The 15044-nt window shown below is 36.7% G+C and overlaps 1 pseudogene; it reads right to left on the bottom strand.

Moving 5' to 3' along the window:
• Window positions 1–576: 576 nt before the first annotated feature.
• LOC113190598 (SIN3-HDAC complex-associated factor pseudogene) lies at window positions 577–4462 on the bottom strand (annotated as a pseudogene).
• Between the last annotated feature and the right edge of the window lie 10582 nt (window positions 4463–15044).

Genomic DNA, 15044 nt, shown 5'->3' with positions numbered 1-15044 from the left:
CTAAATTGCTGAGGCTGGCTTTGAACTAGTGATCCTTCTGCCTCAGCTTCCCAAACCACTGGGATTACAGACATGTGTCACTGTGCCGGGCTTAGTTTAACATTTTTAAGAGTGGTTTCTCCACTATGTGGTGATGCTTTGGTACTATTCATATGGGATCTCCTGTATCCCACGTCCTCACCACTTCCCCAAGAGGAGTTTTGATGCTGCTTGAGAAGTTTCACATAACCTAAAATCTTTATCAAACATTAATATGAAGGAAGGTGACACAAGATGCAACATATACAGTTAAGGTTCTCTTTGTATATTTAGAAATTACTTCCTCCTTCAAGATATTTGCACCAGAAAGCTCAGTCTGTTCTGCTTAATCATCAGCAGCACAGGTTTGAATCATCAAACCTTGGTAAACCCTTAGGATTTCAAAATTAATTAATAAGTACCTCTAGGGGCAAGACATGTTATTGAGTTATAACTAATTTTCTAACATGAGGGGAAAAAAAGCGTACCAGCCATCTTTTAAAAATATCCCAAGCACTGCTTCTCAATATAGAAAGACTATAAACTACATATGGTTTATCATACAACAAATCCCATCTCTGTCCTCTGAAATTCCTGAATTACATTCATTAGAAAGGGATTTAAAAAATATAGCTTAATGAGCACTTTCCAGCAGCATTCAGCGGCTCCAAGATGGCTTTTATAGATAATCCCACAACATATTTTCTGCCTTTTTCGGTATGTAAGATCTAAAAAGGAAAAAAAAATCTGGTATTCTGTAGAGCCAGAAGCCTTTTCTTTATCTGAGCCATCATCTGGTTACTGCAACAATGAGATGCAGCTGAGGAGACCCTTGAAATCCTACTGTGAGCATCCATATTGTGACATTTAAATTCTTTCTGCAGTATACTGATCTGGTTACTTTTTATCATGTTTTCAGATAGACTATTGTGCGCTTTTTTTGTTGTTGTTGTTTTAATGTAGTCTTTAGACTAAGTCCTGTCCTTGCATCTACCATGATTCCAGTTTTGTGGTTTTTATTTCATTTTGTTTTTGTTTTTTGATCCTGATGGTAACTTTTTCCATCTTTTTATAAGCAGAACACAGGCCTTGCAGATGTCTCCTGAATGAGTCTCATGCAACCCAAAACAGCTCCTGGAAGTCATTTTCATAACGTTTACTATCAGTAAATTGACAATTGGAGGACTCGGCTCTGCAAATACAGCAACCTTCTATACTTCAGTACATCTTTGGCTTACAAAAACCAAACTCAATTCACAATAGCTAGACTATGGAACCAACCTAGGTGTCCCTCAATAGATGAATGGAATATTACTCAGCTTTAAAAAAGAGTAAAATTATGGAATTTGCCAGTAAATGGTTGGAGTTGGAGAACATCATGCTAAGCAACATAAGCCAATCTCACAAAACCAAAGACCAAATGTTTTCTCTAAAATGCAGATGCTAATTCACAATAAAGCAGGGGGAACTAGGGAAGAATAGTGTTACCTTAGATAGGTAGAGGGAAGTGATGGGAGGGGATGGGAGGGAATGTGGGGATAGGAAAGATAGTAGAACAAAAGAGACATTATTACTGTATGTATATATGTGACTATATGACCAATATGATTCTGCAGCATGTGCACTGAGAAAAAAGAGAAATTATACCCAATCTACATATGATATATCAAAGTACATAAATGCATTCTACTATCATATATAACTAATTAAAATAAATTAAAAAATAGTCTTCCCAAAGCAGCCGATCCACATGCAATAGCATCTCCACCAGGCCAACTATCCTCCAAGCACTCTCTCCTTCTCAAATGCCTTATCTAAGAAGATTGTCTCCTGCAGTTCTGGACAGAAGGTGTAGATCCCTCCTTTCTCTGTACATGTGTGGCTCCCTTATAATGATTTGTGTGTGTGTGTGTGTGTGTGTGTGTGTGTAACTTTTTTATTTGTTCTTTTTAGTTATACATGACAGCAGAGTCTGACATATTTATACAAACATAGGGTACATTTTATTCTAATTAGGATCCCAGTCTTGTGGATATACACAATGGTGAGATTCACTCTAGTATATTCATATATGAATATAGGAAAATCTTTCCTATTCCTATCCCCCCACACTTCTCTTCATTTCCCCCTGTCTAATGCACTGACTTTCTGTTCTTCCTCTCTGAGCCTTGTGAGTTAGCATACAAACTCAGAGACTGTTCAAGCTTTGGGTTTTGGGATTGGTTTATTTCAATTCTCATGATACTCTGCAGTTCCATCCATTTACTGGCAAATGTCATAAAGTCATTCTTTGTGGCTGAGTAATATTCCATTGTGTATATATACCACATTTTCTTTATCCATTCATCTGTTGGGCAGTTAGATTGTTTCTTATAAGAAACTAGGTAGGCCAGAGGAAGTGGAATAAATTTTCAAAGTGCTGAAATAACTACCATCTCAGAACTTTATATCCATCTCAGAACTTTATATCCTTCATAAATTAAATAAAAACATGAAGCAAAAACATTCTTACCCTTAAAATAAATACTGACAGATGTTTTTCACACAGAAATGAAATTACAATAGAAATAAAAATAGACCATCAAATGCAAAAAAGAGCAAAAGAAGTGGTAAATATTTGTATAAATATAACAGATCATTCTTATAGTAAACTATTTAAAATATATTTGACACTTGAAGAGATTTATACCGTTCTCTGATGATAGGGTTTTCAATTTATATAGATGTATTTAATAAGACAATTGCAAAAGAAGTAAGGGAAGGTAAAGTGGTTTTTAAAACTATAAGATTATGCATTGTTAAAAGTTACCTATGAGACAAGTGCAGTGGCAGACACCTATAATCTCAGCTGCTTGGGTGGCTGAAGCAGGATGATCATAAGTTCAATGTCAGTATCTGAAACTTAGTGAGACTCATTGTAAAAAACAATATATATATATATATATATATATATATATATATATATATATAGATAGATAGATAGATTGATTCTAATCGATAGAGCAATTGCTAAAAATGCAGGAAAATATAGTGAAATTAAAAAGGAATGCAAAAAAAAAGTTGAGAAGAAGGCAGGAAAGGGAAAACAGAGGATTGAAAAATAGAAAAAACAGAAAAAATAATTAATAATAGTCCTAAACCCAAACAAATCAATAACTCTACATTGACTGTAACTGTTTAAACCAAGTAAAACTTAGAGATTGCCAGAAAGGATAAAAATAATAATAAGGGCTTGGGGTGTTGCTCAATGGCAGAGTTCTTGTGGGTTCCATCCACAGCCCTGATAGATAAACAGATAAATAAATAATAAATAAATAAATAAATAAATAAGGTAGTCACCTGAGGCCCTAACATCTCAGGAGGTTGAAGCAAGAAAATTGAAAATTCAAGGCTAGTCTGGTATCATTCATACATAGCAGGACCTGCCTCAAATAATAATAATAATATCAATAGATAGATCATCGAAATACAATTAAACTTATAGTAGTATCAGAAAAATCATACCTCATAGTACAGAAAATGATCATGAAGAAAAGATGACATTATATGATGATAAAAGGGTCAATTCCTAATGTGTGTGCATTTATAAATCATGGTTTCAATATATATGAAACAAAAACTGATAGATAGGAAATGAAAAATAGATGAATGTACATTTAGAGACTTCAACTCTGAACTTTAAGTAGAAGATAAGACTAGGAATAACACTCTCAATCTGAACTCAAATTATTTGCCTGAACAGATTTTTGCCAATATTCATTTTGCATTTATTTTCAATTTGCATTTATTTTATACTCTTTTCTTCCCTACTTGTTCTAGATAGGATCTCCAAGCACATTGTCAAATAGATGGGGCAAGAGGAGTTATCTTAGAACAAAAGTTCCTGATCTTAGAACAAAAGAATCTATCCTTTGAACATCAAGTAAGATGTTAGCTGCGGAGTTTTTGAAGTTGCCCTTTATCAGTTTGGGGCCATTCCTTTCTATTCTTTGTTTGCTGGGTGCTTTTTTTTTTTTTATCATCAAGATGTGTTGAATATTTTCAAATCCTATTTTTACATCTTTATAGATGATCAGACAAAATATATCTCAGAGTATAATGATCATGTGCCTTTTGTTCTTTAGTAATATGGTGTATTATATTTATTTTTATTTTTACTTATTTATTATTTTTGGTATGGATCTAGGGGCACTTATCCATGGAGTTATATCCTCAGCCATTTTTAAAAATATTTTCTTCAGAGACAGGGTCTCACTAAGTTATTTAGAGCTTTTTTCAGTTTCTGAGGCTGGATTTGAACTTAGGATCCTGCTGCCTCAGCCTCCTGAGCCACTGGGATTACAGGAGTATGCCACCATACCTAGCTCTATTGATTTTTATATGTTGAAACAACTTTACATTCCTGGAGTATATCCCACTTTACCAATTCCAAGGTCACAGTCATGAAGATTGTATTGTATTAGCAAAAGAACAGATGGAAAAACCAGTAGAACTGAGCTGAATCGAGAAACAGCTAACATAAGCATGGCTGATCAATTTTTTTCCCATTGAGTTTTTGATAAAGTTATACAGGAAACTGAACAGAGAAAGAGAAGCCTTTTCAACAAATATATTAGAACAATTAGACATTCATATGCAAAAATAAAACTTGACCTAGAACTGATACCTAATACAAGATGAAGTTAAAGAATACTTTAACTCTTTAAGGGTTTCTTGAGCCAGGCAAAAATGTCCCTGGTTAAAAACCACTAATCCCAATATTTTTAGTCATCTTTGGCATCTCTCTGACCAAAAAACCTGTCAAGAATGATTTAGAGGAAGAAAAGTTTATTTGGGGTTATGGTTTCAGAGATTCAGTCTGTGGTTAGCTGAGTTCATTGCACTGAGCCTAAGGTGAGGCTAAACATTATGGTAGAAGTGGAGAAAAGCTGCTTAGAACATGACAACCAGAAAGAAGAGAAAGCTCTGCTCACCAGGGACAAAGTATAAATCTCAAAGACACACCCCCAGAAACCTACTTCCTTCAGCCATACCCCACCTGCCTACAGTTATCACCTAGTTATGCATATCAGTGATTTACATCTCTCATAAACTAATCATTTCACTTCTGAACAATCTTGCACTTCTCTCACACGTGAGCTTTTGGGACACACCTCAAATCCAAACTTTAATATAAATAGAATAACATAAAGCTATACATCTTTTTGCAGAAAATATAGGAAAAAATATTCATGACCTGGGGTTTTGCAAATAGTTCTAGATGTGACACCAAAGGTATGATTGATGAAATAATTAATAATTATTTGCTCTGTGAAAGATACTGTTAAAATGGACAAAAAGGCAGGCTTCAAACATGGGAGATAAATCTTGCAAAGCATACATTGTACAAGAGATTTTTGTGCAGAATAAGTTTTAAAAACCCTCAAAACTGAACAGAAGCTGAATGTGGTGGTGCACAGTTGTGATCTCAGTTACTTAGGAGGCTGAGGTAAGAAAATGACAAGTTTGAGGCCAACTTGGGCAATTTATTGAGATTCTGTCTCAAAAAAAAAAAAAGTAAAATTGTCAGGGATGCAGCTTTGTGGTAGAGTGATCCTGGCCTTAATCACCGGTACTGAGAAAAGGAAAAGAAAATGAGCAAAAGAAATGAAGAGACATTTCACAAAAGGTATGGATGGCAAATAATTCCATGAAAAGATGTTAAAGATGATTAGCCATTAGTGAGATGCAAATCAATGTAGCCATGAGATACTATGACACACTTATTAAAATGACTAGAATTTTTAAATACTGGCAGTACAGAGTGCCCTTGACAGGTTGCAAAGCAACTAGAATTTTCCCACATTGCTGGTTAGAATACAAAACTTTATAGCTATTTTGGAAAACATTTGACAATTTCTTGTAAAGCAAACTATACATTCATTATGAGACTCAGCAATCTCACTCCTAGGTAATTAACCTAGGAAAAAACATGTTCACACAGACACTCATAGAAGAATAGTCATAGCAGTTCTATTTGTTTTGTTTTGTTATTGTGATGATGGTAGTGCTGGGGCTGGGTCCAAGGGCCCTGTGCATGCTAGGCCAGCACTCTACCACTGAGCTGTATCTCCAGCCCCCAGCTCTATTTGTAATAGCACAAAACTAATAACAACACTATATCCTTCAGTTGTTGAATAGATTAACAAACTGTGGTACAACCACATCACTATTCAGCAATAAAAGGGAACAAAGTACACATTCACACAGCAACATGGATGAATCTAAGATGTATTATAATAAGTGGTAGAAGCAGTCTCAGAAGATTACATAACATAGAATTTCATCCCTTAAAAGACAAACCATTGTTGATAAAGAACAGATCAGTGGTTATCAGTGTTTGTGTCATAGGAAGCGGGTGTCATTATAAATGAATAGCACTACAGGGTTGTTTTGGGTTTTTTTTTGTTTTTGGTTGATGGAAATATTCTGATTATACAAATTTATTCCTATATTTAAACTCATATATCTGTCCCCCAAAATTAATTTTACTGTATCTGAGTTTAGAAACTGATAAATATAAAATATGTTCCCATTGTTGAATATACTAAGGAATACATTTTAAATTTACATACCACTTTATAAAATGCTTTCATATATGTATTCATCCTCACAGTGAAATGAGAAATGGGGACATTATTTCTATATCACATTTTTATGGGGAATGTGGGACAGTGCAATTGACTACCCCATTATTACATATGTATATAGTCAGTGGCCAAAGCCAAAGAAAAACTCAGCTTGTCCGATCTCCCATCCAAAGTTTCATCCACTGTTCATGCTACTTCTTCTGACTCACAGACCTCTAACTTCATAGGTCTGTCACTTGCCCTTCTAGGGCAAATCACTTTAATTTTCTGGGCCTTAGTTTCCTTCTCTGTAAAGTGGAAATGATGGCATCCATTTGACAACAATATAGTGAGACCTGTTATGTTTTTGATGCTTCTTTCTTATGAGAGCAGCCCCTCCCCCACTGTGTAATTCCTACCAATTATGAATCAGCAGGAGTCCGTTTCCACCACCAAAGAGCAGGACATTTCACTCAAAACATTCAATCTTATGGTGCCTTTCTTCTGGACATAGTGATTTAAAAGAGTACAAATTCCTTCATCAGAGACCTCTGGGGAAGAATGTTGTGAGAAAAAAGGCCCCTGTCCTTCATAGCTTGACTTGTTCTTTAAAGGCTCTGTGCGCACATTAAGAACAGCTGGGCGACATATTTGCCATCATATGAAGAGTTTATTTGAGAAAGATGTCAACCCCAGAGCTGACAGAAAGAGGGAAGACACACAATTTCTTCTTTCTTTTCTGCTTGTGGTGCTGAGGACAGAACTCAGGGCCTCACACATGCTAAGTAAGCACTCCACTCTGAACCAAAACCCAGTCCCAAAGTCTTAATGACATTGTTTGAGCATTTCAAATCCAGTTGTACCTGAAGCCAATTTTTTTCTTAAACTAATTAGATTTCTTTTACTTGTAACCAAAGGCTTACAAAGGTTGTAGACAGATTTTACATATATGTAAAATTAAAAAATATGTATATACACATATACATGTTTAGCCCAACTCCTGACAATTAGCTAACACAGAGTAAATATTAATTCCTTTTGATATCTAACCACCTTCCCTAAATATACATAATTAAAAATAAATAGATCCAACACTATGAAATTTTCCCCTTGCTCCTCAACTTAAACTACATTCTACTTGTTGCCTATTTTTTCCAGAATTTTTGAATGTATCCAGATGGAAGTTTCAAAACAATGGGACAAGGCATAGAAGAACACATCTCCACACACTGGTCCTATCTGGGACCTGTTTCCTACAAAATGCTACCAATTATTCACTTTTTAGACAGTTTAGGAATTACCTATGCTTGATATTTTATTTAACTAGAGTTATACAATATATTACCTTTTTTGTCTGACTTCTTTGCTTTACCACAATGTTTAGAGGTTTATCCACATTGAAACATGTGCTTCATTTTTTTATGACTAACATTCCATTCATATATTTACCATACATTTTTTATCCATTCAGAATTCATTAGTGGGCATACAAATTGTTCCCACTTTTTGGCTATTGGAAATGGTGCTGCTCTGAACATTTGTGTACAAATATTTGTATGTTTTACACCATTTTACAAATGTTTATAAAGAGTGAGCTGCAGCTGGACAGGGTGATGCACCCCTATAATCCCAGCTACTCAGGAGACTGAGGAAGAAGGATCACAAGTTTGGAGCCAGACTGGACAACTTAATGAGACCTGGTTTCAAAATAAAAAGTAAACAGGTCTAGGGATGTAAGCTCAGTGGTAGAGCTGGATTCAATGTCTAATACAGGGGGCAGAGGTGGGGGGAGAGTGAGCTGCATATATAGTCTCACTTTTTTTTTTAACTTTCAGAGCCTTAATTATACTTGTTCATTTATATATCCATTTATTTAGCATCAATTTATACAAAACCCTATTCCTCACAGCATTAATTTTATCTAATTTCCTAATGCTTTATCTTTCCCCATTTCTTTCATTCTTTTCTGTTTGTTTTATTTTTACAACTCTCTTTTTTATTTTACATTTATTTATTTATTCTAATTTGTTATACATGACAGCAGAATGCATTTCAATTTATATTACACATATAGAGCACAATTTTTCATTTCTCTGGTTGTATACAAAGTAAGTCACACCATTCGTGTTCTTTATACTTATACTTAGTTACCTGTAATGATGCTCATCTCATTCCACTGTCTCTCCTACCCCCTGCCCTCTCCCTTCCCCTACATCTCCTTTGCCCTATGTAAAGTTCCTGCACTCCTCCCATGCTCCCCTGCCCATCCCCATTATGGATCAGCATCCTCATATCAGAGAAAACATTTGGCATTTGGATTTTTGGGATTGGCTCACTTCACTTAGCATGATATTCTCCGGGTCCATCCATTTACCTGCAAAAGCTATGATTTTATTCTCTTTTAATGCTGAGTAATATTCCAATGTGTATATACACCACAGTTTCTTTATCCATTCATCTATTGAAGGACATCTAGGTTGGTTCCACAATTTAGCTATTGTGAATTATGCTGCTATAAACATTGATGTGGCTATGTCCATGTAGTATGCTATTTTTAAGTCCTTTGAGTATAAACTGAGGAGTGGCATAGGTCAGTCAAATGGTGGTTCCATTCCAAGTTTTCTGAAGAATCTCCATACTGCTTTCCAGATTAGTTGCACCAATTTGCAGTCCCACCAGCAATGTATGAGTGTACCTTTACCCCTAAATTCCTGCCAACACTTATTGTTGTTTTATTCTTTTTTTAATATTTATTTTTTTCAGTTTTCGGCAGATACAACATCTTTGATTGTATGTGGTGCTGAGGATCGAACCCAGGCCACACGCATGCCAGGAGAGCACACTACCGCTTGAGCCCCAGCCCCAGCCTGTTGTTTTATTCTTAATAGCTGCCATCTGACTGGAGTGAGATGAAATCTTAGTTTTCATGTGTATTTCTCTCATTCTTATCATAGGCAGTCTCATAGGGTAAAAGAAGCATGCATCTTTTACTTAAGCAATCTGGGGTCAAATTCCAGCTTTGTTAAAGGTTAACAATAAAACCCTTTGAAGGGTTAAGAATTATTTTGATCAATGATATCCAACTATATATGCACTAGAATGGCTAAAATATAAACACTTGGTGTTTAAAATTTATAGATATAAACTTATACTACAAATTTATAAATATAGTTATAAAATTATAAAATTATATTTTCCAAACCCTGATGGTGGTAGTATAATTGGCACAACTGTTTGGGAAAATGATTTGACATTTTTAAAAATGTTTTTTAGTTGTTGATAGACCTTTATTTTATTTATTTTATGTGGTGCTGAGAATCAAACCCAGTGCCTCACACATGCTAGGCAAGCGCGCTACCACTGAGCCACAACCCCAGCCCCGATTTGACTTTTTTTTGATAGACAAATATATATTTACCATGTTACTCAACAATTCCTTTCCTAGTTATTGATCAAGGGAAATGAAAACATGGCCCACTAAAAATCTTAAACACAAATGCTCATAATGCTGGGTGCGGTAGTGCATGCCTATAATCCCAGCAGTTTGGGAGACTGAGGCAGGAAGATCACAAATTTAAATCCAGTCTCAACAACTTAGAGAGGCCCTAAGCAATTTAGCAAGACCCTGTCTCTAAATAAAAAATTAAAAAGGCTGGGGATGTGGCTCAGGGCTTAAGTGCCCCTGGCGCTGGGTTCTCTCTCTCTCTGTCTCTCTCTCTCTCTCTCTCTCTCTCTCTCTCACACACACACACACACACACACACACACACACACACAAACACACAAATGCTCATAATTGTTTTGCTTCTGATATCAAACAGAAAATAATCTGTGTTAATCTCATCATCTGAGAAGTTGATGTAAAATTAGATCAAATATGCGAGTGATCCATGAGGGAAAATCCTGTGAGAGCAAATGAAGGGGAAGCTAAGAGAGACTGGGAGGGTATCAGATCATGATGCAAGTCTGATCCTGAGTGAAAAAGAGTGAACCTGTGCAGTGGTGCAGTTCCTAGCAGCTGTGGGGGCTGAGGCAGGAAGATTGTGAGTTCAAAGCCAACTGAGCAACAGCAAGGCCCTAAGCAACTCAGTGAGACCCTGTCTCTAAATTAAACACAAAATAGGGCTGGGGATGTGGCTCAGTAGCTGAGTGCCCCTGAGTTCAATATCTGGTCCTTGCCCCCACCCCCAAATGAGAGCGAAGGAGGAAAGATGGGTGGAAACATGTTGGACTTCGGTGCAGTTCTAAGAAAAGTCCCCCATGGTGAGACCCTGTCTCTAAATAAAATACAAAAAAGGGCCGGGAATATGGCTCAGTGGTCGAGTGCCCCTGTGTTCAATCCCTGGAACAAGAAAGGAAGAAAGGAAGAAAGGAAGAAAGGAAGAAAGGAAGAAAGGAAGAAAGGAAGGAAGAAAGAAAGAAAGAAAGAAAGAAAGAAAGAAAGAAAGAAAGAAAGAAAGAAAGAAAGAAAGAAAGAAAGAAAGAAAGAAAGAAAGAAAAGAAAAGAAAACTCCCTCACACTATTGAGAAGTCCTTAAACAACAATCACCCATCAGGGAGGACCCCCTTCTCCCAGGAATGGGCCTTAGAATCCCGCTCACACTCAGTCACTGCAGGGAGCAGCCCAGGGGAAGAGCAGCTTTGGTGATAACTCAAGTGATGAATTTTAGAGCACAGATGAAACATCCATTAACAGAAGAATGAATTCATACAGAATGACACCACTTTGCAAGAAAAAGGAACAGACTGATGTGTGCAACGACAGGTATCCCAAACATGCAGAGTACAAGAAATCATATGGGAGAAATCACACATAATTCTAGAATAGGAATAATTAATCAAAAGTGACAGAAAGCAGATCACTGATTACGTGGCACCAGGAATGGGAGGAGATGGATGATAAAGGGACACAAGGGACCTTTTAGAAATGATGAAACTATTCAATATCTTGATGGTGGTTGTGAAAATATTTAGAGTTTCATGTGACTCTTCACAATTGTCAAAATTCATCAGCCTGTGCTTTGAAAAATGAGTATTATAAAACTGGCGATGAAGCTCAGTGGTAGAGCAATTGCTTCATATGCATGAGGCCCTTGGTTTCATCCCCAGAACCACAAAAAAGAAATACTTATATTTAAATTATCCTTAAAATAAAGAAATGTGAGCAAGAGTGCCTGCTGCATTCAATATTCATTCCCTCTTCTTTAATAGCCATACTCCAATATTATTTGGGGCAGCAATGAACTAACCTGTCAGTCTGCCTCTGAAGCTATTTGCCCATGTAGTTCAATTCATAAGTAGAAGTGCTGTGCTCAGCTTCTAAGATGGTAGCTCAAAGGGAGCTAACTAAACTGAGAAAAACTGCCCTTTTGTCCTCCCCGCCTTCTAACATTGTTCTGCTATGCAGATAAAATGAATTGGGCACCTGGACTAGGCAGTCACCTTTAGGAAGGAAACTAATACTATAATTGGTGACACAAAGAATTTGGAGCTTAGGTCCCATGTTGCCAGGGAACCACCATGCCAGCCCTGGAGTTCTTCCCTTTAGCCTTTTTTTTTTTTTTTTAATATGAGAGAGAACTAAACCTCTCTATTATAGAAGCCATTCGTTTTGGATTTTTCCATTCCATGCAGCCTATGTTTGGCTAATTCTAACTTAATGTGTTCTCCAGAATCAGACCTGATTTCAAGTCTCAACTTTTGTCACTGACTAGTCATGTGGCCTTGGGCAAGTCACTTCACTTCTGTGTCTCTGCTTCCTTATTTGTGAAGAGATAATGATATATGTATCTTGAGGGCTAATATCAAGAAGGACTCAGTGAGAGTATATACCAATGCCTCTCCCTTGGAAAGCAGCAAGCTTCTCCTTACCTGGAGAAGACTGTCAACAGACAGAGCAAGTGATTTCATGGGCTGTCAATACCTGAGCACAGTGAAGTATGTCTGGGCTGAGGTTGTGGCTCAGGGGTAGAGTGCTCACCTAGCACGTATGAGGCACTGGGTTCGATCCTCAGCACCACATAAAAATAAACAATAAAATAAAGGTATTATGTCCACCTACAACTTAAAAAGACATTTAAAGTATCTCATCTCTGGGTTCCCACTGCCTTTGTTCATACCTCTATTAAAATGCTTTGAATATAATAGTTAAATCTCTTTACCTGTCTCTATTCCCTTAAATTTCTGTCTTTACTTAATTCTTCATATTTTCTGAAAAAAATCAAGGTAATGACACCATAGATTTAGTTTCAGATGAATATACTGTGAAAATTCATTGCTTGTTTTTGCTTCATTACCTCCTCCTCTTTCTGGTTCCTTTTAAATTCCTGCCCTCTAGCAATTCTGGTTGTAATCAAGACTATGTCAGTGATATCATGTCCTCTCAGTATGAATGGCATCTATTGACTAGAATTTACATTTTTAGCTATGACTTCTACCCTGCAGACTCATATGTCCAGTTGTCTGTAGAATATCAGTGCTTCTGTAGCCAAGTCAGCACCTACACAACTATTCTTTTTTTTTTAGTTCTAGATGGACACAATATATTTTTATGTGGTGTTGAGGATCGAACCCAGTGCCTCACATGTGTGAGGCAGGCACTGTACCACTGAGCTATAGCCCCAGCCCCTACACAACTATTCTTGGCACACCTTGCTTGTAAGCTTCTGACTTACAGATTCAAGACACTGATCTTTCTCTCTTCCCTCTACCTTCCTCCCAATCCAACTGCTCACCATGTCCTCATGTATGTCTTTGAAGTCACTTTTGGTAAGGCAATCCCTTGTAGACATCCTATTTCCCACCACGGTGAGCCCTAACCACATGAATTCTCTGGTTTTCAATACTTAACCTTCAATTTTGTCTCAGCTAACTCTGAATTCACTTCAACATTTGAGTTCTCATTAGAAGGCTTATATTAATAAAAGAACAATCTTCCAATTGCATTTTTTAAAGTGCTGGGGATGAAATCCAGGGCTTTATACATGACAGCCCTCCCTCCCATCAGCCTTTTAAAATTTTATGACAGGGTCTAAGATTCCCACGTTGGCTTCAAAATTGAGATCCTCCTGCCTCAGCCTCCCAAGTAGCTGGGATTACAGTGCACACCACTGTTTCCAGTTTCCAATTGCATTCTTGAGACTGACTTTGTAACCCAGGACACATTCTTTCACTTTTCTGAGCCTATTATCTTAGCTCTAAAAACTCATTGGTTGTATTTACTTTGCAGAGTAAAAGATATAAAATTATACACAGGACAATATGCCACACTGTCAAATGTGCAGTATACAGACCTACTAGCTCCAGATTACCTTTGCTCACAAGGATTCTCCATTTGGAATGCTCTTCCTCTTCTCTTCTTAGATTACACCAATTATCCCAACTCTTCAAAGGCTCCCTCCTCTGATATTTTAGGTACCAAAATTAAGAACCATGACTTTTCAACTATGTTATGTAGAACAACAGAGAATTCAGTTTCTCTAAGTTGATTATAAACTAAAAAGACAAGCAGGTATTATCTCCAGAAGACCAAAATCTGTGTTTCTCACCAAGTTCCTAAATTGCCTGATTTACCTGAATTAAATTCATTTAAGTGAGTAGATATAGTTTTAACTTGGCAAGGAATTGATGTAGGAAAGAGGCTTTAAGAGTCATTAAAACCCGAATTTGAATACTGGTTGCACCATTCCCTACATAAGTGGGCAATTTAACTTCCCTGAGACCCAGATTCCTTAAGATAAGGCTAATACCACCTACCAAAAAATGTCAGCCCTTTGGCAGATACTTCTAGAAACAATCACCTATGATTGAAGTGGGGAGGACTGCCCCTTTAAATGATTGTAAATGTGCTTCTAACTTACAAGAAATTATAAGAACCCAGCCTAAGTCATTGAAGTCATTCTAACTATCCACATTTAGATGACCTAGAGTAAACTTTGCTCACTTTAAAATCAAATTCTCCATCAAGAAGTATTTCTGTCCACCATTTTTAAACTCACAATGTGAGAAGAAGCATGACTTCAAACTGAGTATGTTTAAGAATGTGCCCACCTCTACATGTGATGAGTCTTTTCTGTATGAATATGTATGATTTTCCCCATTAAAAACCCCATGCTTGCTTTCTTGAGGAGACACTGCTTTGGGAATTACCCCCAATTCTCCTTGCTTCAAGTTATAAACTTCACTTTTAAAAAAGTTTTTAGTTGTAGATGAAAACACAGTGTCTTTAATTTTATGTGGTGCTGAGGATCAAACCCAGTGCCTCACACATGAAAGGCAAGTGCTTTGCCACTGAGCCACAATCCCAGTCCATAAACTTCACTTTTTTATCTCCTGGTTATCCCTCTCAGCTGCTGTGATTTATATGTGCTGATAATAGGCACTCAATAAATGTTACTTCCCTTTCTAGCGTGCTCCCTG

This window comes from Urocitellus parryii, chromosome X (genome assembly GCF_045843805.1).
Source record: "Urocitellus parryii isolate mUroPar1 chromosome X, mUroPar1.hap1, whole genome shotgun sequence".
NCBI lineage: Eukaryota > Metazoa > Chordata > Mammalia > Rodentia > Sciuridae > Urocitellus > Urocitellus parryii.
This window is presented reverse-complemented; position numbering and strand designations above follow the sequence as displayed.